Source organism: Mirounga angustirostris, unplaced genomic scaffold (assembly GCF_029215605.1).
Source record: "Mirounga angustirostris isolate CCGP_5_RB_7025 unplaced genomic scaffold, mMirAng1.0.hap1 SCAF_6, whole genome shotgun sequence".
In the NCBI taxonomy this organism is placed as follows: Eukaryota; Metazoa; Chordata; class Mammalia; order Carnivora; family Phocidae; genus Mirounga; species Mirounga angustirostris.
Genome location: NW_026991714.1, coordinates 95,479,467 through 95,503,569, shown reverse-complemented (window position 1 = coordinate 95,503,569; position 24,103 = coordinate 95,479,467). Strand labels below are relative to the sequence as shown.

At 34.7% G+C, this 24,103-nt stretch overlaps 1 non-coding gene across 1 annotated transcript; it reads left to right on the top strand.

Annotated features, from left to right (window-relative positions):
- Positions 1-211: 211 nt before the first annotated feature.
- On the top strand, positions 212-342 carry LOC123847243 (small nucleolar RNA SNORA63). Its single transcript, XR_006791485.1, has one exon. It is a non-coding gene; the product is annotated as a small nucleolar RNA SNORA63 (small nucleolar RNA).
- The last annotated feature ends 23,761 nt before the right edge of the window (positions 343-24,103 follow it).

Genomic DNA, 24,103 nt, shown 5'->3' with positions numbered 1-24,103 from the left:
TTGAAAACGAAAACCGAAGAGCACTGTATCAGAAAAACAAGAGAAAGTGAATTTTTTTTCAAGAGAGGAGGAGACATGTCTGGGGGAAGAAGAAGGGTAAAAAAATATGTATGTTGAATTTAATGAAGTCATTGAAGAATAGGTTATCCATGAAAGCCCTACAGGGGGAAGGCTGATGATATTTATAGCATCAAAAACTAAAAGTAACCAGATGCAGGATCTAGTTACAATGTAGCTATAAAGTGCTGCCTTGTCTTTGCCCCCTGCTCAAAATAAAGCTGTTACCTTTCTAGCCCTGGCCGCCATGGTGCTTAGCAGCCAGGGATGCATGGTCTCAGACATGTTTACCAAGTAAAACACTGACTTCAGGGGTGCCTGGGTGGCGCAGTCATTAAGCGTCTGCCTTTGGCTCAGGTCATGATCCCAGGGTCCTGGGATGGAGCCCCGCATCGGGCTCCCTGCTCAGCGGGGAGTCTACTTCTCCCTCTCCCACTCCCCCTGCTTGTGTTCCCTCTCTGTCTGTCTCTCTCTCTGTCAAATAAATAAATAAAATCTTTAAAAAAAAAAAAAGGACCTGTGGGTTTAATAAATAATTTATATTTACATGTATAGTTGTACATGTTTGGGCTATTTTAAATGTATTATGTATAGAAATAAGATAAATACTTACAAGTTATTCAGAAGAAAGTTTTCCAAATATTTAGATTATGTAAATCGTCTCTCAGAAAAAAAAGAAATCTCAAATCTAAATTAGTAAACAAAATATTTATATATTATAAAAATATTTATTTATATATTTTTATAACTTATATATGTACTATTTTACTAATATAATCTGTAAGACAGAGATAGGGATAAAAGTTCTAAGATTAACAAAAATTTAGCATAAATATTTCATTTATGAATTATAAAAAACATTTTTCTCAATTATGATTATTATTATTATTATTTCTGTTTGATTCACTTCACTTAGCATAAGGGCCTTAAATTCTATCCATGTTGCCACAAATGGCAGGATTTTCTTATTATATCTGATAATACTCTATTGTATGTATATATATATAATACATTTTCTTTTTCAATTTACTTTTTTCTTTATTTTATTTTTTATTTTTATTTTACTGAAGTATAGTTGACATGCAATGTTACATTAGTTTCAGGTGTACAACATAGTGATTTGACAAGTCTATAAGTATGCTATGCTCACCCCAAGTGTAGCTATCATCTGTCACCATACAACGTTATTACAATACCATTGACTATATTCACCGTGTGCCTTTTATCCCTATGACTTATTTATTCTGTAACTGGAAGCCTGTATCTCCTACTCCCCTTCATTCCTAATGGATTTAATGGTTTTAGTGAGAGCAATGTTCTAAGATTAGATTCTTAGTTCACTTTAATATTTAATTGTTACTTCCATCATAGCTAAACATACAATACCCAAAGAATCTATAAATACATTATTCAATATCCACTTTGAGAAATGCTCATTTTTAATGAGAATGTAAATTCATATGTCAAAAGTTGTCATTTCTGATATATTGTCATTACATTTAATGTGATGTGCTGATAAAATGCTCATTCAAGAGTAGGAGTGAAAGTATGGACCAGCCACCTTCTTGTTTAATTCTGGAGCTTGCTTTATGAATGCTATTTTAGATTTACCATTTGTTAATAGGTAATATTTTTAAATTATCCATTTTCTGAAGATTACAATAGTTAAAAATAGATAACTTAATGCAGTAATTTACTTAATTGGCCAAAGTAAACACTATGCTTTAAAGGCACTGCTGCCCTTACTTTTGGAACTTCCCTTTTCCCCTTGTGCCTCATGGGCTGTGGCATGTATTTAGCTGATTCATGAATTCAGTTAATTTTATTGCAAGCATTAACATTGTCCTTGCTTATTTAGGTAAAATAACAATATAAGTAGATGCTTTGGTATTTTCTTCTTGTTCTGCATTGGATTATCTTGCACATTCCACTTCGGAGAAAAAATAATTTAGGTTACCACAAGGTCATACAAATATAATAAAAAAGCAAACAGTGATCATAGTGCTTAGGGAAGAAAGTATTCTGATCAGCATAGGTTTTTGTCATTTCTATAGCTAAAAATCTCTCCACACTTTCCACAATCTCTTCCTTTTTTGCTTAACCTCCAAAATGTTTGGGGATCTGATAATTAGCCAACTATACTGGTATATGAATTAAGTCTAAAACGTAACAAATTCATCCAAGTTTAAGATAGAATGTCAATCAAGATTTTTACCTGTTTACCTGCTTGGTTTATTTATTTTATTCATTTGTTTTATTTTTTGGGTCAGTTTATTTATGTAGCATTATCCAAAAATGGCTAACAGAGCCAGAATGTGAATCCTTGCCTATTTTCTAACTCTATAGTGATTTTATTAAACTGCATGGTAAAAACACATTGACCAATTCAAGCACCCCCCCCACACACACACAGTAAAGCACATTTTCTAGACTTCATTAAAAATAGCGAACACAGTTGGAGATTAAGAAGAAATAGTAATAAATTTCCTCATTAATTTTTGAGTTTCCAGAATCATATAACTCTAGCTTATTAGTGAAGAAATGTGTTATTTTCTGGTCAGCTATTCATTAGTGATTTTCAAACTTATTTATTCCATTAACCACTTTAGTTGGTCTAAAAGCATCTTGGAAATCTTTTTTCCTCCTTCTAAAATTGCTATCCCTATTAAAATGAACCCACATCTATGAAAAAAAAAGAATTAATTAAGAAGAATACCATTTCTCTGAGATTCTGCCAGTATAGTGCTATCACACTAACATTAAGTTTAATAAGTAGATTCTGAATTCATATATCAGAAGCAAAAATATGATGTTTGAAGTCAATTGAGCATATTTGATAACCACAAGTGCTCTCCAGTCAGACTGCTTGGGTTCAAATCCTGACTTTGCCATTAAATAGCTGCATGACTTTGGACAAATTATTCAATTTCCTGCATCTTAGCTTCCTTGTGCGTATATTCCTCTCAGAATTGTTGAAAAAAAAATATATGGTTAATATATGGAAAATTACATTAATTTCTGGCACAAAGAACTTAATAAATTTCAAATGCTATTATGTGATAAAATGTATTAAAATCATAACAGGACCAGTTTCTTAAAAAAAAAATCTTAAAATTTTCTGCTTCTGTTCCCACTATAAGAAAAAGAAGTAGGACGCCTGGGGGGCCCAGATGGTTAAGCGTCTGCCTTCGGCTCATGTCACGATCCCGGAGTTCTGGGATCGAGTCCCGCATTGGGCTCCTGGCTCAGTGGGGAGTCTGCTTCTCCCTCTCCCTCTGCCTCTCCTGCTCATGCTCTCTCTCTGTATCTCTGTGTCTCAAATGAATGAATAAAATCTTAAAAAAAAGAAAAAGAAGTAGTACATTTCAGTTGAATTGGTTGAAGAATAAAACAGATACTTTTGCACCATACAAAATAATTTAGAAGACTACTATGTGTGACCTTTTCAATCATGTTTAAATCATGAATTGAAAGCATGTATGCCCTTTCTAAAGAAGACCTGTCCATATATTGTCTCCCAGAGAAATAATTTTCCACTTTTCTTTCTTTCTTTCTTTCTTTCTTTCTTTCTTTCTTTCTTTCTTTCTTTCTTTCTTTCTTTCTTTCTTATTTGAGACAGAGAGAATGAGAGACAGAGAGCATGAGAGGGAGGAGGGTCAGAGGGAGAAGCAGACTCCCTGCCGAGTAGGGAGCCCGATGCGGGACTCGATCCCGGGACTCCAGGATCATGACCTGAGCCGAAGGCAGTCGCTTAACCAACTGAGCCACCCAGGTGCCCCCACTTATACTTTCTGTTGACAAAGAAGGCTCAGAGTAGTTACTACGATGAATTCAGGATTACAACATATTTTTGAGTTACTGTTTCTAGTTAGTATTTCAATCCTCGTAGCTTACTGGGAGGTTTCTGGCATTTCTCTGAAGTCCATACCAACCAGGATTAATATTTATTATTACACTACATGAAAGTTTAAAAAGCTTCTGGAAATTCTTTCATAAACTCTGTAAATTATATAAAGGAAAAGCCAAGTTTTAGCCAATCTTTTAATGAGATTTTGAAACATATTTATTGAAGGAATAGTATCAAACCAATGCCAAATGGAGATATCTTTTTTTAAATATTATGTCACCACAATAAAATGATATATATGGGAGCTACTTCAAAAATTACAGTTCTTTGGAAGTAAATATGCACTCATCTATGTTCCATTTCTTTATTTTTTAATATTATTTCCTCTGTATTAGTAAAACTCACTTGAAAGAGAAAAATAATAGAAAAATATTTTAAAGTAATATTAGGGAAACAGTAAAAATAAATAAGTTTATTCATAATCAAACTTTCTAATGTTTCAAATTTACTCAAAATGACTATGACAAAATATAATTCAATTATGTTATGTGAGATGTTAAAAGGGCAAAAATTGACTAAATTCAGCATCCTCCTTTTTGCATCCACTTAGAATGTAATTGCTTAGTATATTTGGTGATCTTTTCAAAGATGTATGCATATACTTTGCTGCATTAATCATAGAGTATCTATCTATCCATCCATCTACTTTTTCACACATATACCAGAAATATCCTTTGTGGTTGAAGATCTTTTTAGACTTTTAGTTCAGTATTAATAAGATAAATCCTGCTCGAAATAGTATATCAAAAGCTAATGCCTTCTTAGCTTTGCATAATACTTTAAAGTTTAGAAAAACTGTTTATAATTACATACATACACATATATTTTGATCATTTTGTATTCCCCAAAACCTATGATATAGTGTGGCAGACATAATGTAAGGTAACAACCAATGGGTCCAACACTTGTAAAATCCTTCACGCTTCACTAAAGGGGGAATTCAGGACTTGTTATTAGCCAATAGAAATGGCCAAGGTGATGAGCCGGCTGTCACTCCCTTGATTAGGTTCCATTGTAAGGCAACTATAATGAGATGTCACACACAAGATTGCATCATGTTCTATAGGACTCCATCTTTGCACACTGGGGTGAGAGATTCTGCTGCTCGCCTTGAAGTAATGTGAGAGGATCGGTGGAGAATGCCAGTTGGCAGGATGCTGTGGGCAGCGTCAGGCATGAGAGTAGTTTCCACCTGATAGCCAGTAAGAAGCCAGGGTCCTCAGTCATGCAACCACAAGGAAATACATTCTTCCAAACAACCTGAATAAGCTTGGAAACAGATTCCTGCCCAGTGAGCCTCCAGATGTGGATGTAGACCAACTGGCACCTTGGCTGCAGCCTGGTGAAACCCTGAGGAAAAAATTAGCTTCATCGTGATTGGACTTCCAGCCTAAACAAGCTGTAAAATAAGAAATGGGCACTACTGAGTGGCCTAATGACTAAGCCACTAGCTTTGTGGCAATTGGTTATGCGGTAACAGAAACTAATACAGGGCGCCTGGGTGGCTCAGTTGGTTAAGCGACTGCCTTCGGCTCAGGTCATGATCCTGGAGTCCCGGGATCGAGTCCTGCATCGGGCTCCCTGCTCGGCAGGGAGTCTGCTTCTCCCCCTCCCACTCCCCCCTCTTGTGCTCTCTCTCTCTCATTCTCTCTCTCAAATAAATAAATAAAATCTTAAGAAAAAAAAAAAGAAACTAATACAGTTAGATATAGGCATGTTCATCTTTATTTTATTGGTGTGAACATTAAGGTATAGAGAATTCAAGCACTCTGCCCAAGATGACTTGCTAGTGAGCTCCAAAGCTAGTTCTTTATCCCAGCTTTCATTTCTTCTTCTTCTCCCTTTCTATACTTGGCAAGTATAGATACCATTTATTGACTGTTACCTGGATGCTAGACAATCATTTACCCTGTATAGACATTATCCCTTCAAAAACCCTTTGAGGAACTTCTATCTTATTACCATCTTTTACAGATGAGGATGTTTATATGATTGCCTCCCATTTACAGATGAGAAGTTACTTAACTTTCTAAAATCACAGAACAAGAATCCAAATGCTGTTTTAATTCCAAAACTCATGTGATTAAGCATTCTTTATGATTCCAGTGCTCCCTTTATCATCTCACTATTGCCTCAGAATGTTGCAGGTATGATAAACTACAGATTTAATACTTATAAAAGCAAATCTATGCTGATGTCACCACATTCCTTGATTTTTTTTTAAAGATTTTTAATTTATTTATTTGAGAGGGAGAAGGAGAGAGCACAAGCAGGGGGAGGGATAGAAGGAGAGGAAAAGGGAGAAACAGACTCTCTGCTGAGTGCAGAGCCTGAGGCAGGCTTGATCCCAGGACTCCTAGATCATGACCTGAGCCTAAGTCAGACTCTTAACCTACCGAGACACCCAGGTGCCCCATATTCCTTGATTTTTTAAGCCAATCACATAAACAAGGGAGATATGTCTTAATACCTCAACCCCCTCTTAGTGGATTGATGAGTGTTTCTGATAATAAAAGGGCCTGATTTATAATTACTACTTATTAAAATTAAATATAGCTTATTTGAAATTATAAGGAAAATACAAGGAAACGAAGAGTGCTCTTATGTACCAGTTTTAATACTTAGTCCCATAAACATAATATCATTAAAACAGATACAGCAAGACAAAACTTTTTCTTTCTGGAGAAGTAGGTCTTCTATATGAGAAAAAAAAAAAAGCTGAGTATTTATATAAAGAACTCTAGCCATAATAAAACCATTTCTTCGTTTCAAACTCTTGAACTAGTGCCCCGATGGGAACTGCAAAAGACAGCCTTTTATGTTGCTCTGGTTTTAGAGAAAAATAATAATAAAATATTTTAAAGTAGTATTAGGGAAACAATAAAAAGAAATAGTTTATTCAGCCACAGCATGGGGGGATAAAAGCAATTAAAAAGGAGAGTCAAATAAAGAATACACCATTTTCCTGCTACACTAAAGTTACAATATGCTGACCTAGTTAGCTTCTTAAACAGCACAAAGATTATATCCACACTAGATCATTTTTAGGTATTCAAGTATTCACTGGATGTAAGAATGAAACAGTGTCATGTTTTCTATTGTAAGCTGATAGTGTGTGAAACAGTACCCCACCATTTGAGAGGCTGAGCCCAGAAACCACACCTGAAATGCTTTCTTTCTCTTTGTTTTGTACCTCACTTCTTTAGAAATTAGAGAGGTGGAAGAATTCTGGTTCAATTTGCTAAAAGGATGAAGAAACTGGAGATGACATTTGAAGACATGTATTTAAGTTTAGGTAGCTAAAGAATGGTAAGGATGGATCTGAAATCTAGGCTCTCTCACAGTTTGTTCTTTGGTACGTTAATGCTACCTACACAGCATTCATAAATTACGACCCCAAACAAATCCGCTACTCAATAATATTACTGATTTTGTAAAACAAAAGGCCAAACTAGGGGTGACCGGGTGGCTTAGTTGGTTAAGTGTCTGCCTTCAGCTCAAGTCATGATTCCAGGACCCTGGGATCAAGTCCCACAGCAGGGAGTCTGCTTCTCCCTCTCACTCTCCCCCTGTGCTCTCTCTCTCTCCAATGAATAAATAAAACCTTTAAACAAACAAACAAAAAAAAGACCAAACTATTTGCAAAAATAAAAGGTAATAGCATTTTGCAAAAAGAAAAATAACTTAGCAAATTTATAACAGCAAGAAATCAGTAAGATCATTGCTAACATTAGAAAATTTTATGACTAATACCATGTTCTCATGCAAGATAAAGGTGCAATAATCATATCTCATCTACAAAATACAAGATGACCTAGTACTTAAGAACATGAATAAAAGTGCTTTCCAAATTTTCTTTAAAACCCTTGAATATGGTCAGACACAGAGAATGAACTAATATTTGCTTAAATAAAATACTAGACTGAGAATTCGGAGTACTTATAGACACAGTTCTTCTGTGTGTGAAACAACCTACAAATTTGAACACATTTCAAGCTTTAAGGTATAAATTAAATTACAATAAATAAAAAAAATTAGTATTGCTAATAATAGGTTTCATAATGATACATTTAAAAATTGAAAAATAGGGGCGCCTGGGTGGCTCAGTCGTTAAGTGTCTGCCTTTGGCCTGGGACATGATCCCAGGGTCCTGGGATCGAGCCCCGCATCGGGCTCCCTGCTCAGTGGGAAGCCTGCTTCTCCCTCTCCCACTCCCCCTGCTTGTGTTCCCTCTCTCGCTGTGTCTCTCTCTGTCAAATAAATAAAATCTTTAAAAAATAAAAATAAATAAAAATTGAAAAATATGTGAAGACGCATTTCTATTTTTCTTTTATAGGAATTTCTATTATTTCATGTTTTAGTAGATTCACAACACCAAGGTCAAAATAGAGGAAAAAAATAAGTGTACATAGAAAACATCAAAAATATATTTAAAATATTTTCATATTTCATTTATTTGTGTTTTCTGTTTACAAAGAGCTACAAACCCACCACAGAAAATTTCACAACATAGAAACAATACAAAAGAAAGCAAAATTTTTTCTAATTATGTCATCAAGTGAAACAACTATCATCAAACTTTGGAAGGTTTTTTTCATAGCATTTTACTCTTATTTATGCACATAAGAATACATATGTACATTTGCTTTGATGTATGTTATATAAACAATGAATTTATTTAACATATCTTTTTTTTTTTTAAGATTTTATTTATTTGACACAGAGAGAGAGATAGCAAGAGAGGGAACACAAGCAGGGGGAGTGGGAGAGGGAGAAGCAGGCTTCCTGCGTAGCAGGAGCCCGATGCGGGGCTCTATCCCAGGACCCTGGGATCATGACCTGAGCTGAAGGCAGATGCTTAATGACTGAGCCACCCAGGCGCCCTAATTAACATATCTTAAATATATTTGTTTACATTTAATAAATATTAAGTTTTTAATTTAGTAAAGTTATCACATTTATTAATTTCATTTAATTTAAACTTATAAATGAAATTTAGCATATTTAATTGAACATATTGAATATGCATATTAAAACACATGGACACACATACACATACATAATATAGTATAACAGATAAAAGGTAACTGTAGTATAAATAGTTAAAACACTATTTATTTCACCAAGCTACTATATAATAAAAAAAAGTATTTAGTTTGTTTCTTGTTTTTTATTATATTAGTCTATAATGACATTATTTGTCCATGGACATTTTTTCCATTTATCTTAATATACATTTTGGATTTATTAACTATTAGGCTTTTTAAATAAAGGGTATGTTTGCTTTTTATTTTGATGAATATTATCAAATTGCTCAAAAGATAGTAAGGTTTCACTCCAATAAGTAGCTTCATCAGCTTGCCCATTCAATAGTCAAGAAAAGGTCCTTTTCATTTTAATGTGTTTGATTATTAGTTAGGTGAATGCTATGTTTCACATTTTCTTGCCATTATTTGTAGAGAAGAATAGTTTAATGTATTTAATACTTTTAGGCCAAAGTTTGAAAAAAGCCAAACATGTTTTTATCCCTCACTATGAATTAATCTGTCGATTACTTCCCCCCAATTTTAGTATTCTGTTGCTAATTAGTAATATTGAACTAATTTTTAAACCACTAATTACTGACTGTTTTTAAAATTTGAGGCTCTGGAGCATATCTCCCCTTGGTGTTACTTTGAATTTTATCAGTTATTGGTACATTAACCATGCATTTTGAACAATTGGCCTCAGTTTTCTGTGGATTAGTTTCCTCATTTTGTATAATCAGGCTATTAATAATTATAATCTCCCAGCTTTGTTGCTAAGATTATATAACACAAGTAAGGCATTTAGCATCATGTTTAAAAATAGTAGGTTTTGGGGTGCCTGGGTGGCTCAGACGGTAAGTGTCTACCTTCAGCTCAGGTCATGATCCCGGGGTCCTGGGATCGAGCCCCACATAGGGCTCCCTGCTGAGCAGGGAGCCTTCTTCTCCCTCTCCATCTGCCTGTCGCTCCCCCTGCTTGCACTCTCTCCCTGTCTAATAAAAAAATAAAAAATCTTTAAAAAAATGTTTAAAAATAGTATGTTTTAACAAAAAATAGTTAAAATAATAAATATAATAATATATTGATATAATGATGATGTTAATAAGGAATATCTATTTGTGTTTATAGTACTTATGTGATATCTATTCTTCAATTCTAATAAAATACCCTAACATGAGTAGTTCCAAAGAAACATCTGAAGGCAGGGTTAGAATTCTATATCCACCTTCCTCAATCCTCTTGATTTTATATTTAACCACATTATAAGGGTCTGGTTTTGACATGAAAGGTGGTCTACAAACCAAATTTGAGGAAATATTCTATTGAACTTAAACTTTATAGTTTTCTTACATAGCTGGGTAATCACGGAGATTTGAGTTAAATCCAAGCTTGTTTATTTCCTAGTTATGTGAGGTTGCATAATTAAACTTGAATTTCTTCACCTGGAAAAATAGAGATTAAATGGTTTACAATTTTTAAGGCAAAACAAAAAAAAATAATTTGGGAGTGATGTCAGCATCATGGCAGCAAAAGCCATCCCTCATTTTTTGAACCCCTCTTAAGCATTCATCCAACAACAGAAGTGCTTTTGTGGGAGTTGTGGGATCCAGTACCATATGCCAAGGAACCTGGGAGAAGTTGCCCACCTGGGCACTAGGCAATAGAATTTGGTGCCAAGTGTGGAACCCACAGAAGACTGCAAACCAATTCTAGCCTGTCCTGGCTGTGGTCCTGGAGAGACGGCAGAGCACTGACTTGGTGGTCACCTATGGGCAACGGTTTCAAGAAGAGACCTTCCACCACTCCAATGGAGAAACAACAACAACAGCAACAACAACAAGAAAACAAATAGAACAAGAAACAAACAAAACCCCCAACAACAACAAATGAGTTTGGATGCATAAGAATGGGTAAGCAGAACAACTTGACTTTGCCAGCATGATCTCTCCTCCATGGTGGCACAGCTTAGGGCTAACCTAGACAGCCTGTGGTTTCTCACAGAGTAAAGAGAGATCCAGTGAGTAAATGCCTGGCTTCCTCAGCTGTGCAGGAAGCTACTGAAGAGACTCCTTTCTCTCTCACAGCATCTGATCTCACAGTATTGAAGCGGTAGCTCTCTGTGAATGGAATAAATCAAGAAAGCTGCATATTAGACTCTCAGGGGACATTAAAGAAACGTGGTTCTTGCTGACTGCATTCTGAATGCCATCCCTGCCGATAGTTGTAGGAAAAGCCTCACCCACAGTTTCCCCTCAGGTGACCCAAAGACACTCCAGCTCCCAGGAGCCAAGCAACACCTCCCCTTGCTCTGTGGCTGGCTTCCTCTCTCGACACTCAGGCTATGAGAGTTCTGGTAGACAGGGCTCACATACAGAAGTCTGGGGACCAGGGAAAAACCTCAAACTTGAGCTGTAGTGCCATTTGTAGGAAAACAACCAAGAGGCTTATCAACAGCCAGCCTGGTGTATTGTAAGGATCTAAAACATACAAGCTTAAGAATTCTGCCACAAGAGGGAGCAAGAAATATGGAGCAGGTACATTCATACAGGGTCTGAGAGAGCCTCGGAAGGTACAGCAGAGAAGAACAGAGCTGGAGACATGACACTTCCTGATTTCAAACTATACTACAAAGCTATAGTATTCAAAATGGTATGGTACTGGCAATAAAAATAGACATATAGACCAATAGAACAGAATTGAGAGCCCAGAAATAAATGACTGCATCTACAGTTGACTAATATTTGACAAGGGATCCTAAAATGCTCAATATGGAAAGAATAGTCTCTTCAGTAATGGGGTGGGGAAAATGGCATAACCACATGCAAAGAAAGAAATGGACTTCTATCTTATATCACTCACAAAAATGAACTAAAAATGGATTACAGACTTAAATATAAGATCTGAAACTAAAATTCTTAGAAGAAAACATTGGGAAAATCTCCCTGACATAGGTCTCAGCAATGATTTTTTTTGAATATGATAACAAAAGTACAAACAACAAAGGCAAAAATAAATAAATGGGACTATATCAAATTAAAATGCTTCTGCACAGCAAAAGAAACAAGCAACAAAATAAAAAGGCAACCTACTGAATGGAAAGAAATATTTGCAAACCATATATCTGATAAGGGGTTAATTTCCAAAATATATAAATAATTCATATAACTCCATGACCAAAAAACAAACAAACAAACAAAAACCAAGCAATCTTATTAAAAATAATCTGAGAGACTGAATAGACACTTTTCCAAAGAATACATACACATGGGCAACAGGTACATAAAAAGAGGCTTAAGATCACCAGGAAACTGCAAATCAAAACCTTAATGAGATATCGCCTCAAACCTATTAGAATGGCTAACATCAAAAAAAACCCCGAAAAATCAAAACCAAAAACCCGCTACATACCAAGCGTTGGTGAGGATGTGGAGCAAAGGGAACCCTTGTCCACTGTTGGTGGGAATGTAATTTGGTGTGACCACTATGGTAAATGGTATGGAAGTTTCTCAAAAAGTTAAAGGTACAACTACCATATGATCCAACAATCACAGTTTTGGGTATATAATCAAAATAACTGAAAACAGAATATCAAAGAAATATCTGTATTCCTGTTTATTGCAGTGTTATGCAAGATAGGCAAGATATGGAAACAACTTAATTGTCCATCAATGGATAGATGGATAGAGGAGATGTGGTATATATACACATGCAAATACATATAATGAGATATTATCCATCCTTGAGAAGAATGAAATCCTGCCATTTGAAACAACATGGTTGGTCCTCAAGAACATTGGGTTAAGTGAGGTTAAGTCAGACAGAAAGACAAATACTGCACGATCTCACTCACTTATATGTGGAATCTAAAAAAGCTGGACTTGCAGAGGCTAGAGGTGAGGGGAAAAAGGGAGACGCTAGTCAAAGAGTACACATTTTGAGTTAGAAGACAAATAAGTTTTAGGGATCTAATGCACAGCAGTGTGCTTATAACTAACAATACTGGACTATATACTTAAAAGTTGCTAATAGAGTAAATCTTACGTGTTCTCACCATGAAAAAGAAATGGTGATTAATTGAGGTGACAAGTAACTTTAGCTAACACTAAGACGGTAATCATATTGCAATATCTAAGTGTATCAAATTAACACACTGCACACATTAAAGTTGTGTGATATTATATGTCAGTTATATTTCAATAAACTTGGGGAAAAGCAATTAAAAATTAATTTACATTTTTAATAATGTGGTATTTATTTTTCTCTTCTTTCAAACTTAGACTGAGATCACATATACAAAAATAACATTTAACCATCTATAGAGTCAAGATATTGTAACTTTTGTGATTTTTTAAAAAAAATCCCACCCATAAATATCTCAGAGAAATATCCAAGTTTCTATAGGAAAATATACAAGTGAAAGCAAAATGTCACACTTTTTTCAAGCGTTTTAATACTTTGAGAAGAGTCATAAACACACTCCTTATTTCATTCCTTCTCTGTTAGGCTGGCATTTGAAAAGCTGTATTCAGTTAAAAATTTATTAACTCATTCTGCTACAAGATAAACCATAATTGTCTTAACTGTTATTGGCAGAAGAAAAACGAAGAGTCTATCTCAATGTTCAATTAGGAGTACACACAGAGATCAACTTGATCAATGTTGACATTTGCAAAAGCTCTGCATATTTAAAAAGTGATCATACGCTACAGAAATGAGTACTGTTGCTGTAGACACAATATAACATACTTTAATGATCACATTAATATTGACATATCATCATCCTAGGTCAAAATAAAACAGTAAAATAGACATTTAAATTAAATTACTCACAGTATTGATTTTATTGGTTTCTACAGATATGAAAGGATGCTTTAATTTTAGGACCAGATATGACAGGACACTTTAATTCTATCAGATTCAAAGAGTCTGAGGGTGTTCTGTGTGGGTGTTCAAAGTCTAAAAATATTAAAAAATTGAATTTCTACCTGAATTTCATCAATGTGATTTTTTTAAACAGAAAGAAATGTTCCTAAAATAAATTTCTAAAATCTCTTTTGCTTTCTTTTTCCACTGACTTATCTGTTTATTCTGCCTTACAAAAAGATATAATATATATAATATCTTAGAAGTGAATATATATATATGTATATACATATATGGATAAGAACTTTCTCCATATTTCTTTCTTGATTTTTGTTTAAAATATCTACTGCCAGACATGGTAAATAATTTTGAATATTATAGGAATTTTTAAATGATCAATTATTGAAGGGGTCTAAAGATGTCAAATATAAATATCATATTTTTTATAATTTATTTAAAAATTCAACTTTTTTTTTTTTAAATTCAGGACTTATCTCCTGAGTACCTGCTATGGACCAAACTGGGAATTCAAAGTTAAACAAAACAGGATTTACTTCCTTGAGAGCACTTCTGTCTTATACTGTCTCCTTGGCAGCACAAAATTATTGTCAGAAATTTTGGATTTTGGAGGATTTCATTATCTTAATGTACATGAAACCTCTCTTAAAACATTAATAACTATGTTTATTAAAAATGATAATTTCCTTATTTTTTAATTAATAGCACTGATTTTGAAATTTGGGAAATGTCAAGAAAACAAAACAAAACACTTGTCCTTAGCCTCCAGGGTCATAATCTATTCAGAGACATAGTTACATAAATATTTAACTACAAAGAAAAGCTAATGCAATTTAATGTTCATTTTGGAGAACTTTTTATCTCCCTCTTTCTCAATTCCCGAGGTAAATTGAAAAGTCTTTAAAGATTAAGGGAAAGTGACTTGAGGCATTTGAATTGTCAATAAATTAATTTTATTTCTAATTAATAACATTCAACCAGGGTATAAAATAATGCAAAATCAAAGTGAATGCCAACTATTGGGGGCACACTTCTTTCTCTTTAGGAAGACTGTTTTGGCTTGGGTTAGTTTTTAACTACAAATTCATTGTCAACAAAATCTTGTCAGATTCTAATTTGTACAACTGTTCATAAAAAGATATTTGTTGCCTCTTCCAAACAAGGGAGGACTAACCTTGAGTAATTTCTATGAGGTTTTGGAATCTCTTATAATTTGGGAGCAGGACAAGCTGGAAGGGAACAGATCTCACAGAGTTCCAATTCAATTTTTTTTACTGAGATGATTTGAAATTACTTTGTGTTTCCTAAGCAACCAGCACTGACCAGATACAAAATGGTGGCAGCCAAGTCAAAATTGGCTATGGTGATGATCCCAAGAAGAAGAAGGAGAGCATAATAGAACTGAATGCAAGGGAACCAGACATCTATGTAATAATCCTGTCATTAAATCAGAAAATGTGCTAATATTTTCAAGTCAGAAGCTCAGGGAGTGTTAAGTTAAATGGATTTTCTAAATCCATGTAAGGCAGCAAAACTGTGACTAGTTTTCTGAGGTTTCCTTTCCAGGGAAAGGCCAGCAGGTACAAGTTACTACTAATTCCTCTACTCTGTCTATGAGGACAGTCCAAAATCTTCTAAGTTGCATAAGAAATTTATTAGATTAGATGGCCATGTCTCCCCTTTTTTCACATGTGTCTTTGCATTCATTCTGTGGTTCATTCATTTATAACAGTTGCTACTTTGAAAAAAAATAAAACAACCTTTCTGCCCTTATGGGGTTTCCATTTTGCAGAGGGCAGCAAACAGACAAGATAATTTCAAATAGGAGCAAATGGCATGAAAAGAATAAAGCAAGAAACTGTTTTACAGTGGAAAGAATGCCTTCTGCTTGTGTAGTGAAGTGTACAGTAAAGATTGGCAGAGTAAGTGCAAATTTTTGAATATGCTTTATAAAAATACATGACTCACAGAAAAGTCTAAGACTCAGCTTTTTCCAAGAATGGTACTTACATATATTTCAATGATCTGTTAAAGTCATAAATGCATGCTTTTTATGGTTTTAATTACAGAGTAAATTTCCTAATGTTATAAAATCCTGTATAGCTGTTGGGAAGAAATCCTCATAATAGTTTGATGGTCTTCAGACAATACACGAAATGACTATTAATGAGTTCTGTGCAAAATGCATTGCCTGATTACTTGCTTGCTTGAGGCAATTTGACATGGAAATGAAATTACTAGCTGAACTAGGCTTTAATCCTGGCCTTGGCCCTAGCTAGATGAATGTGAAACAACTACTCTGGGCCTTGGTTAATTATTTGTGAAACAAGAGGATCGCCTAAAAGGGAACCCTCACTACTCAATCTTGGGTTAGAAACTGGTTAAATGAGAAAAATAGAGATGCAGTGGTGCTTTCCTTACCTCTGTTCAAAGTGAGAATGCAAAAGAGTGATAGAGTGTTTGATGTAATAGGAATATTGGCATTTCTTGTCAGAAGAGAGGAATAGTCAAAAGCTCCCAATAGTCCACCTGGATTTGCTGATAAGACTGTGGAGATAAAGAGTGGTCTCATTCAAGAAAAGCATGAGGATTTCTAAGTAACAGAGACTTTATAATTTTGCCTGCCAGTGCACATATTCTAAAATTTTATTCCATTTTATTTATCGAATAAATATTGTTTATTTATTATTTATCTAATCAAAAATCTTCTCTGGCTTTAGGGAAAGGAAAATTAATAATTATCTTCTGAATGGAGTCTCAAGTTCTACTTCATTTTAACTTAAATATCTTTATAATCCCAAATCTATCTGAATATTTTATCTTAGAATTGAAACCTTACAGTTGATATTGTTCGGCTAGTAAAAATATGTATGGCTCTGTAGGAATGTGGTTTTAAAGAATGGCATCTTTTGTGCATTATTTAATGTAAACAGATAGTGAGTAGGAAGACATGATTGGTCTGCTCAGATGAACTAAACCTGGTGCTGTGAAGAAGGTAGTAAGTAGGATGTGTGGGGATGATGCACCTGTGGTCGGATGTAGGTCATGGTCTTAGACTCTGGCCTATTACTATATTCTTTTTTTCATTGTTCATTCACTTATTCATCTTATTTTTTAATGCATCTTTATGAGTTTCTCTCTTCTGCGTTTGAGATTTCATTTCCCTTGATATCTAAAGAAATATGTTATTCCTAACAATTTTGGTTCCCATCATTTTGTTGTTAGTTAATTGAAACCCACTTCTACCTATTGTAAAAGTAGAATTGGGTGGTTTTATGTCTTAGAATCTGTTCTTTTGAGTTTAACATATGTATGATATACTAACTTCAGATGTAGAATTCAATAATTCATCAGTTGCGAATAACACCCAGTGCTCATCACATCACATGACCATCACCCAATTACCCCACCCACCCACCCACCTCCAGCAACCTCCAGCAACCTTCAGTTTGTTTCCTATAGTTAAGAGTTTTTCATGGTTTGTCTCCCACTCTGATTACTTCCTATTCAGTTTTCCCTCCATTTCCCTATGATTCTCTGCACTGTTTCTTATATTCCACATATGAGTGAAACCATGATAATTGTCTTTCTCTGATTGACTTATTTTGCTCAGCATAATACCCTCCAGTTCCATCCATATTGATGTAAATGGTAAGTATTCATCCTTTCTGATGGCTGAGTAATATTCTATTGTGTGTGTGTGTATATATATATATATATATATACACACCACATCTTCTTTACACATTCATCCATAGATGGAAATCTCAGCTCCTTCCATAGTTTGGCTATTGTGGACATTACTGCTGCAAACATTGGGGTGCATGTGCCCCTTCAGATCCTTACATTTGTATCTTTGGGGTAAATACCTGGTAGTGTAATTGTTAAGTCATAGGGTAGCTCTATTTTTAACTTCTTAAAACCTCCATATTGGTTTCCAGAGTGGCTTTACTACCTTGCATTCCCACCAATGATGTAAGAGGGTTCCCCTTTCTCCACATCCTTGCTAACATTTGTTGTTTCCTGACTTGTTAATTTTAGCCATTCTGACTGGCGTGAGGTGGTATCTCATTGGTTTTGAATGGTATTTCCCTGATGCCAAGTGATGTGGAACATTTTTTTCATGTGTTTGTTGGCCATTTATATGTCTTCTTTGGAGAAATGTCTGTTCATGTCTTCTGCCCATTTCATGATTGGATTATTTGTTCTTTGGGTGTTGAGTTTGATAAGTTCTTTATAGATCTTGGACACTAGCCCTTTATCTGATAATACATTTGCAAATACCTTCTCCCATTCTATAGGTTGCTTTTTAGTTTCGTTGACTGTTTCTTTGCTGTGTAGAAGCTTTTTATCTTGATGAAGTCCCAATAGTTCATTTTTCTTTTATTCCCCTTGCCTTTGGAGATGTGTCTAGCAAGAAGTTGCGGCGGCTGAGGTTGAAGAGGTTGCTGCCTGTGTTCTCTTCTAGGATTTTGATGGATTTCTGTCTCACATTTAGGTCTTTCATCCATTTTGAGTTTATCTTTGTGTATGGTGTAAGAAAATGGTCCAGTTTCCTTTCTTGATTAAACTCTCCACAGCATAGGGATAGAGGGAACATACCTCAATATCACAAAAGCCATATATGAAAAGCCCACAATGAATATCATTCTCAATGGAGAAAAACTGAGAACTTTTCCCCTAAGGTCAGGAACATGACAGGGATGCCCACTCTCACCACTCTTGTTCAACATAGTACTAAAAGTCTGCCTCAGCAATCGGACAACAAAAAGAAATAAAAGGCATTCAAATTGGCAAAGAAGATGTCAAAAGCTCACTCTTCGCAGATGACATGATACTTTATGTGGAAAACCCAAAAGACTCCACCCCAAAATTGCTAGAACTTATACAGGAATTCAGCAACATGGCAGAATATAAAATCAATGCACAGAAATCAGTTGCATTTCTATACACTAACAATGAGACTAAAGAAAGAGAAATTAAGAAATCGATCCCATTTATAATAGCACCAAAAACCATACAATACCTAGGAATAAACCTAACCAAAGAGATAAAGGATCTGTACTCTAAAAACTACAGAATACTTATGAAAGAAATTGAGAAAGACACAAAGAAATGGAAAAACATTCCATGCTCATGGATTGGAAGAAAAGATATTGTTAAAATGTCTATGCTACCCAGAGCAATCTATACATTCAATGCAATCCCTATCAAAATACCATCAACTTTTCTCACAGAGGTGGAACAAATAATCCTAAGATTTTTATGGAACCAGATAAGATGCTAAATAACCAGGGGGATGTTGAAAAAGAAAAGCAAAGCTGGTGGCATCACAATTCTGGACTTCCAGCTCTATTACAAAGCTGGCATCATCAAGACAGTATGGTCCTGGCACAAAAGCAGACACATAGATCAATGGAACAGAATAGAGAACCCAGAAATGGACCCTCAACTCTACGTATGATATACTTAAAACAAATCAAGGTATTAATTAAATAGCATGTTTAATACAACATGACACACATGTAATATGTAATTATATTTTTTTAATGTACAAGGTACTTCCACATCAGATATTTATTTCTGGCTTCACTTTTTTTTTTTTAAAGATTTTATTTATTTATTTGACAGAGAGAGACACAGCGAGAGAGGGAACACAAGCAGGGGGAGTGGGAGAGGGAGGAGCAGGCTTCCTGCTGATCAGAGAGCCTGATGCCAGGCTTGATCCCAGGACCCTGGGATCATGACCTGAGCCGAAGGCAGACGCTTAACGACTGAGCCACCCAGGCACCCCCTGGCTTCACTTTTAATCAGTGGCACTCAGCTAGAGTTGTTTGATGCATATGTCAGAATCTCCTAAGATAAAATGTATCATAGTTTGACTATTAAACATGTAGTATTTATTATTTCATTTTCTCATTAAGTCTTAGATATTCTATCTGATGCTTTTGAAATTTCAAATTCAATGAGGTCACACAACGGCTAGGTTTACCCAAAAAGGCAGGTATTAAAACGATTAAAAGCAAGACTAATTGATCACTCAATTTTTAGATGTGATGATGAACTTTCCAATTTAATGACATTGGAACATCATCACCTATTTTTCCCCTATGTCTCTCAAATTCAAAACCTCTGTAACTCTTAGACAGATCCTAACCATCATCTAGTTCAGGAAAGATGGTTCCACAGGACCGTATTGTGTTCTAGATTTTCATAAAACTGAGGAAATCAGTGCAGATCTTGGAAGGAGTGAGACTGTTGCAGCTACAAGTTCTGTGACATCAAGAATTTATTCAAGGGACACCTGGGTGGCTCAGTTGGTTAAGCTTCTGCCTTTGGCTCAGGTCACAATCTTAAGGTTGTGGGATTGAGTCTTGAATCAGGCTCCCTGCTCAGCGGAGAGCCTGCATCTCCCTCTACGTGCCTCTCCCTCTGCTTGTGCTCTCTTTCTCTCTCTGACAAATAAATAAAATATTTAAAAAAAGAGAGAATTTATTCAACATACAATAAACTCCAAAGTATGTGGGCCCCCACACTCAAAATATACTGTGTCGCCCAGAAAAGCAGTATCTTTTCTCTCCTTGAGGGTAGCTGTAATTTTCTTCTACTGATAATATCATATTTACAAGAACATATTGAAAGATTAATGTATTAATGTATTCCCTTTAAGGTTTCAGATATTGAGTTTTGACTGGTTTGTAATGATTCCCATTTGTTTTTTAAACCCTGAAAAGGCTTCGACTTCACTTAAGTGAAACAAGCAATACTACTTTTCAGTGTAACAAAAATTGTAGGAAGACTATTTAAGTATCTCTCAAATAACTTTTTCTTTTTCCTTTCAAAATATAAGCATGTATTTTAAAATAAAGTTAGCAGTAATTGTCAGGATTCACAATGGGGTATCTACAATATGCTTGTTTTGTACTCAATTACATTTAAGTGCATTCTGTAGCATAATAATGATTATGCTAAATGCAGGTAAGCACTTTCCTGAGGCCTCTTTTGCAGTATATGTTTACATTATTTTCTTTCCTATTAGAGTTTCAACCACAACTGGCAGTCACTAACTACAGGCTACCTCTTAAGGAAATTGGGAACTCTCAATTATTTTTACATCTTAAAAGCCAGAAATTGCCTCTTCTCTTTTCTTAGTAGTGGATTTTATTTTGCAGTGCATAAACTGTGTAGAAGCTATTTTTACTTCCTACATTAGATTTGTTGAATATCTGTCATTTTCTCAAATTATTTTGAACTTACCTGATTAGCAACATGCCTGAGTATATGATAAGGGAAAAAAAGCAGCAGTACCTAGATGAGAAATTTACTCCAATTTGCTGCTTGCTGTTCAGCTGATTGAAACTTTAGAGTGGAAAAAGCTGCTTTACTGATGACAGTAGATTTGGACAGCGACCTTTGAAATCAATGAAATCTGCCTTCAGGGTTTTTAGACCCAACATGGATTCCTTCCCAGCCCTTCCCCATCCTGCATTAGACTCATGAAAAAAAGCTACCCTCAGCACTTTAATTTTAGTGATAAGAGTAAAGGAAAATCAGAATAACTGACTCAAAACACTCCTGGCTGAGTTGGGACATGTATTTTCATCTAGTAAATCTCAATTGTATCTTCTAACACTGGGATCGTACATATTTTCTACCTCTGCTACCTCATAATCAAAGAGATCCTCAGGTCATGATCAGGGATATTTACGGTTTATTTGCAAACAGATAAACAAATTTTTAAAAACCCTCTTTAATTAGACAATAACAAAATATTTCCCAGGGCAAAAGATATGAAAGGACACATGTAAAATATATAGGTAAATGGCAACTATACAGAGAAAGTGGCTTGTGCATGCACATGTATTTTCAGATATTTAAATTAGTATAGAAATGATAAATGACTCCCATTAATTATAAGAAGACATTATAAAATTATCTTTAAATGATCTTTAAATATTTAGCAAACTTCCCTTGAACAAGAATAAAAATATTACCAGTCAGGAATGACTTAGTCACAATGTTTAAATGCAAGACATTAAAATATATAAAAATGAGGGGGGGGATATCAATTCAAAATGTAGATACAGAAAGGGGAAATAGCTACCTTTATGAAAGAAAGATAATTTGAATGCAGATTCCAACAACTTCACTATCTCCCCAATATCACAGGTTTCCCTCTTCTCTTTCTTTCTCTTTCTCAAATCACAAACTCAGACTTTCTGTTTTTTGGGTTTTTTTGTTTCTTTTTTTTACTAAAACTAATATATACCTAGTGCCCCTCATGTATTAGAATGGTATTTGTCACCTTATTGAATTCTCAAAACACACTTACAAGGTATTAATTCCAGCAAGTAATGTAAATCACTATAGTTAGCACTTCACAAGCATTATCTAATGGAATCTTCACAAAGGTACTATGATGTAAATATTGACATTTCCATTTTGCATTTTTGAAAATGATTGTTTATAGATTAAATATATTTCCCAAGGACATCCAACTAAAACCATATGTTACAAAACCCACTGATCATTCTGCAATCTGCATATTGATCCTATAAAGGAATTTGTATTTTTCTTAAAGATTTATTTATTTGATAGAGGTAGAGTGTGAGTGGGGGAAGGGGCAGTGGGAGAGAATCTCAAGCAGACTCCCCACTGAGCACAGAGGCTGATTCAGGGCTTGATCTCAGGACGCTGAGATCATGATCTGAGCGGAAATCAAGAGTCGGTTGCTTAACCGACTGAGCCACAAGGCACCCCAGAAATTTGTGTTTTTAAAGACAACTGCTTTTCATTTTATTTTCTCTTTACTTTAGGTTTCAAACTCAGAGAACGAACCAGAATATTTAACAAGATAGAAGATGATACATGCTAAAATGTTCCTAATTAGAGGTTGATAGTTGCTAATTTGGCATGGTTTGCTAGACATCAGTGTTATAAAATCACAGAAAATATAAGGGGCTTACTATTGGAAAGACAGAATTGTGTTCTTGACAAGTCTCAGACAACCACTTTCACGTGATTGGGTTGGAAAGCATACTCCATTTGGTTTCAGTCAAAGGAAAAGTTGTAAGTTGATTCAAAGTCTCCTCTAACCCTATAATTATACAAATAAAATTTACTTATCCAAGAAGTCCCTTATTATGTTGTACATCTCATAAGTAATTCAACAAAGCTGGTCAATTCATAAATTGGTACCTTTGAAAACTCTGTGGAATTGAAAATTTAGACATTAAATAAAGCAATCCATGTCAACTGTGTAGTATGTATCTCAAATTAATCACCATTTTATTTCCTATATATTAATTCATGTGATTACAAATATAAATTTGGTTATTGACCACTGTCTTTTGCACTATTGTTATAGTGTGTTCTCTCTACTAACTCAGACTCATGTTTCTTTAACACCTAGTATATTAGTTCGCTAGGGCAGCCATAACAAACTACCACAAACTGGATAACTTAATCAACATAAATTTATTTCCTCACCGTTTGAAGTCCAGAAGAGCAACATCAAAATATCAGTGGGGTTGGTTTCTACTGTGGGTCTCTCTCATTGACTTATAGACAGAGATCTTTGCCCTGTGTCTTCGTAAGATCTTCCTCTATTTTTGTCTGTGTCCTAATCTCGTCTTCTTATAAGGACACCAGTTATATTGAATCTAGCCCATCCATACCACCTCATTTTACCTTCATGACCTCTGTAAGAGACCCTATCTCCAAATGTAGTCACACTCTGAGGCTCTGGGGATTAGCATTTCAACATAGAAATTTGGAAGGGGAAACAATTCAACCTATAACACCTATCATATTTAATTATTTTCTTACTATTGTTGAAGAATATTTCACATAAAATTTCAAGTAGAGTGATCATAACACAACTATCTGTATTGCTTCCCTCCATGTACTAACAGAGCACATATAGTTTCTACTATGGTTCTGGATGAAATTAGAGAGGTGGTGGAATTTCCTCCATTCTCTTTGAAATGCTTGATTCTAGTGTAGAAGGATCAGATATATTCTTATTTACTAATATATATTATATCAATAAATTTTAATGGAATTAATTATGAAGAAATTATGAGGTTTCTTAGTGTTTTTTTCCAAATAAAGTCATATAAAAGAAAACCACTAAAATAATTCCTTGTAATTTTAAGCATTAAAGTTATCACAAACCAGAGTTTACACAAGCAACAGAGTTTTCAAATGCAGATGCTAAAATAGGACCCTT